The sequence below is a fragment of the Pundamilia nyererei genome, unplaced genomic scaffold, assembly GCF_000239375.1.
Source record: "Pundamilia nyererei isolate P.nyererei 1_Seehausen unplaced genomic scaffold, PunNye1.0 scaffold00756, whole genome shotgun sequence".
Taxonomy (NCBI): Eukaryota; Metazoa; Chordata; class Actinopteri; order Cichliformes; family Cichlidae; genus Pundamilia; species Pundamilia nyererei.
The window spans coordinates 14690-20134 of NW_005188157.1; positions in this window are offsets into that span (position 1 = coordinate 14690).

The following is a 5445-nucleotide window of genomic DNA, read 5'->3' on the forward strand; positions in this document are numbered from 1 at the left end:
CATCTCGTAGCGTTGGATCTATAATCTTCACCAGAATAGAAAAACACTGGTTACTGAACATGAATATTTTGTCATAAGCCAGAGTTACTATGTAAAAATCAGAGAACAACCAAAGTTATTGCCGCTTTGATGGAGGAAATCAAAATGCCTGAGCCACATTTAATTACAGTTCACACAAAAGTCGATAAGAAAAGCAGGGAATTGGCAGACGAACTGGCCAACATCTACAGAGACATGTTTTCAGGGCTCTTAATCTACCAGTTTCCTAGAAATCTGGGATGATGTGTAGAACAGCATCAAAAACAGAAATCCATTATTAGCGCATAAGCGCACCTGTATTTATTTTGTTTTTCACATCAAAATGATTTGTATTTGAACAAGGATAGCAAAAGACTAAGACATCTCATTGTGGTTCAATTTTCACTACTAATCGGGTTATTTAGGGACATGATGGATATATTAGATGATCTCATAGAGGCTTTGTGTTTCAGAAGCAACCCTTGGTAACCTCCAGTCTCTGTGTGTTTATTGTCAAACCAGTTGCTGAGTGGTTGTGAGGTGAGATCAGTCACATAAAGGGTGCTGCATCAAAAGCCTTCTTGCTTTGGACACTTGTAGATTGCAGTAGTTGCCCAGATGCATGGAAGATGCAGACTTTGCCTTAAAAGTAAAAGTTACACATCATCTGGTCTCTGTGACACTTTTACCACAGCTTGGCAAGTATTTGGCATTTATTTGCAGAAAAGTTAGTGTCTTCCTTTCAAATTATAGGCAGCGTTTGCAATGTGCTAGTGGCCAAATTAAATACAAGGAGGTCCTCAATGTATAGCTTTTTACAACCAGCTTCATGTTATGGACTGCCAGCAACTTTAGCAACCACTCATTGGGTCACAGAATACACATTATTCCAGAGGGGTCAGTGACTGGATTAATGGGACCAATGGGCTAATGACTCAAAATCAATATACACAAGGGATGAATGAAAGCTTAAATTTAAAAGCCATGATCTTCAGGCCCTCAGGCAGCACTGCAGTAATGTCTTGATATTCACATGTCCCGGGTCAGGTTTGGAAGTTGTTTTAGCCACACGTTAGTTTTAGTCACTACAATCTGCAATTCAAATAAAGTCTAATACACTTTGGCGGTCCAGTTTTGCTGTCTTAACAGTTTCCATCCCACTTTCTGTTGGCCCCAAATTATTTAAGATGGAGACAAATAGAAGCTCAAATCTATCGTCAGACAAGAATAAGTTCTAGACATCTACAGTCGATGTCAAATTAAGTTCAAATTAAGAATGTATTATTCAAAAGAAAAATGACTTCTTTATATTTACAGTTTGTTTCATCACTGTTATCATTTCTTACTTTGCGCCTAACAGGAAGGAGCTCACATGTTTCCATAACGATGCCTCCACCCACCGAGGAAGATGAGGACCAGTCGTATGATGATGTCATGGCTGACGTCACCACTGAGCATAATTTCTAACTTAAACTCTTTGTCATGTTTTGAAGTCCTGGTTTTACATGAATTTTGTTGCATGTTGTTTTTAATTTTTGTATCAATAAAGATTTTTTTGTAAATTCATTGCTGTGTGTTTTTTTTACATCTTCGACCTCTTAACATGAAAAATGAAGCAGTGCTTTCCTGGCAACAAACGTTATCAGGGTTAGAGGTGAGATTTTATTTATAGGATCTATTTTTAGGGCAAAGGGAGAATTTAACTGTTAGTTTCAAACTTTACTGGGTTGAAGAAGTATATTCAAAATGAATAGAACCGTGATGTTAAGCTGCCACCTGCTGATGGCTTCTTGTCACTGCATCTCTGAGAGGCGACTGTGGAGCTACAGCAGCAAACTGACTCTGAGATATTAAAGATGGAGCTTTATTAAAACACCACCAGACTTTATTTCTGACTTCAATCCTACTCAGTGCTTAAAACTGATGATGCATATACATGTATATTTTAGTTAGTTGGTATTTAGTTGTGTGAAGGGAACCTGCAAAGTGCGGTGTGTATATGACAATAAACTTCTTGAATCTTGAATATTTTTTTTAATGTAATGCTTACACCCCACGAAACAGGCTGTCTGTTTTTTCAGTCTGATGACTGACAGCCTGCACAGAAGGAACCCTGATCCTCTCACCAGAGAGAGGCCAAACTGAGTGCAATCATGGTTGGCTGAAACAAATCACAGAATGCATGAAAGCTATTGGAAAAGGTACTAAATCAGCTCAATTTAACTGAGCAAGTGAAAGAAAGTTTAAAGTAACATAAAAAGAAAATCAAATATTTTCCACAACATTTCTTTTGCTGGCCACCTTTTCAGTCCCCAGAGAAACTGCGATATCGGCCAGTCTCCGGTGCAGCCGCTCCACTGCTGGCTGCTCCACTGCTGGCTGCTCCACTGCTGGCTGCTCCACTGCTGGCTGCTCATTTGACCTCCAGAGATGCTCATGTGTCCTTCTCCATGTCCAGGCTGATGCGCTAAAGTGTCTTCAGGCCTCGTTCAGCCTCGTGGTCGACCCCCTGAAGTGGTTAGCCCCTGCACAGGGCCTTCCTTTCTCCTGTCGTTGTCTCCTGTGCTGTGAAAACCTCTCACACCTTAGTTTATTCTTGCTTTTGTATCTTGCTTATCTTTGGACTTCTGCACTAAATGGTAGTGATGTGCAGATCGATCCTGAAATATCGATTCCTCCGATACCCGTCATTTATGTTCTAGAATCGATTCTCACATTAAAATATCGATATTTTTAGTAATTTAGAGGAAATTTGTAGTTTATCATTAACAGGAACACGGTGGAAAGAAACTATAACATTCAGATTGTCTGCATTCAAAGGAACTACTTCCTCTTCCGCCTTTCATAGTCATGTGCGAAATACGGCTGTATAAATGTCTCGCAGCCCCTTGGCGTGCGCCCTAACAACAATGGTTGAGCGTAACTGTGCGGACGTATTTTACCGCCACAAACAGCTGAGACGTGGTTTGCGATACATGTGGCAAAAAAAGTGCTCCAAGAGTGAGGTGTTGTGGCCACACTTACCAACCTTGAGACCTCAGAATAAGGGAGACAATTCAAAGGGCTGTTGGGGGGGTGGAGCTCCCTCGGTGGAGTGAAACTCAGCCGTCTGCTCCTTGCTATCTAAAATATAACCGGGCGCTGACTTAAACTCTCGACCGTCTCACACTTTGTTTAATCAGTTTTCTGTTTGATGTTTATTCAGCTGTGTGAAAACCCAGAGGAACCCTCCTGAGGGATTAATAAAGTTAAATTAATGTTAATCTAATCTAATAACTTTAATCTCAGCCAAACCGATTAGCCAAACGAATAAAACACTGAAAAAGCCAAACAATAACATTTTTAAGTTATCAAAGTGACTTATATATCATGTTTAACCCGAGTAGTGAAAGACCGCGGGGGTTTGAAGACGATGTGTCGGTCGGCTCAGATATTTTAAGTTCACACAGCTACATTCTCACCTCAAAATATGTTAAAAGTTTTTTTGCGACCCAGAAAGAGAAACAAGAGTAATATTAAAACTAAGCAGCTGCCGCCATTGTTGGAGACTGGAATTGGCTGGGCCGCGCTATGAATTCTGTGATATGGTTTTTCAATTTTGTTGTCCGGGAGGAAATTCGGGAGAATGGTGGCTCCGGGATTCCCCCGGAAAAATCAGGAGGGTTGGCATGTATGGTTGTGGCAACATCACTAACCATGTCAAACACCTCAGAGTAAATCATATCACAGAATATGAGGCGCGTATGTTGAGACGAACTGAAGAGGAGGACAGGGACAGGTGCTGCTAGGGCGAGACAGACGTCTCTCACAGAGTCCTTTAGTGCTGCAGGCAGGCAACGTGTTCAAATAGCACAACTTCAGTTTTTGTATTTCTATATGATGAACTCTGCATTATTAAGTGATAAGAACAAGTAATCAGATGTCCTGTGATCATTATGACGCTATAATTTGAAATACAATAAATAAAATAAGTTTTTGTACAAAGTATCGGTATCTGATCAGTATCGTCGATACCACCCTGAATATTACTTGGTATCGGATCGGAAAGGAAATCAGTGGTATCGCACATCACTACTAAATGGTCGCTTGAGTTTTCATGTGCCTCCTTTTTCTACATTTGGGTTAACAACTTTCTAGATTTAGTATTTCTAGTAATTCATAGCATCTGTAGTTATGCAGTGAAATGGGTAATGCAGCAAAAGAGTTTGTAAATGTAAATGAGCAAAAACACGCAGCCATTAGCTGTGTTTTCACTTCTATTATGAAAATAAAAAATGGTGCCAAAAGGTAAAAAACTAAAATCTTGAAAATAAGTTCTTGCTATGAGAAAATATTGAAATTAAAACAGGTTTTGACACTCACTTGAATTCAGATTTCACACATTTAACACATCTTACTTTGTTGTAAGACTTGGGCCACAGACTGGTTGAGTTTATTCATGCCTACAGATCAGTAATTGTGCTAATAGCTGGCAGCTAGCATGGAGTTGATGGGGAGGAGAAACTTGTAGTGGGCAGCACACATGGGAGAATTTCAACCCCAGGTTTGACCGCGAGAACAGTAGAAGCATTCAGCCATCCAAAAAACATCTATCCAGCAAGAGACGCAGCTGCAAGATGCACATGTAACCTACATTTACTTCTGAGTAAAATATCATGAGCAGAAATGATGCTTACTGTAACTACAGCAGGAGGAATCTGCCAGTTCTGCAGTAGTTAGAGCTACAGTAACAAAATATGCACAAATGCTGTCTATTTAAGATCATGTTGGTGTTGAGTTCAGCCTCATGTTGATCTCTGATATCATATTCATTTTCCTGAATGCTTGGGATCAATTAAAGCTCTTTGTTTCACTGATATCATTTGACTCAAAAGGCCTCACCTCCTGCAGGAGGTGCTGTAGTAGAAGAAGAAAACCAACCTACAGCTGGATGGTGAAGCTAGTGTTGATTGTTTTGATGAGCAAGTCGACATTAGATCTGAGATAACGTCAACGGGCACTAAAAAGTGCCTTCAAAACAAAATTTCCCCTCAGTGAATGGAAATAATGTGCAGTACAGATAAATAAACTCAAATCAAACTGACTTATAAAGGTGGAAAGCCTGTGAAGTCTTATCAGAAAGTGACAGTGTGATATGACCATCTGAGAAAAAAGTCCTGACATTTGAAGAATACAATATGCAGGCAGCCTGTGCATCATAAATGATGAGAAAGCATATCTGTTCCTGCATTGGGCAGCCCAGTTTAGCATAAAATAGAAAGAGGAAATAAGTATGAGGGTAGTAGTGCGGTCTCTGTGAGTTTCCTGATTTGCAACAATATCATTAAACTCAGAGGACTCAGCGAATCAAGCAGCTTTTCCACAGGTGAGTCTTGTTTACGCTCAAAACTTTTGTGCTTAAGTTCTAATTTCATGCTTAAGTTGAAC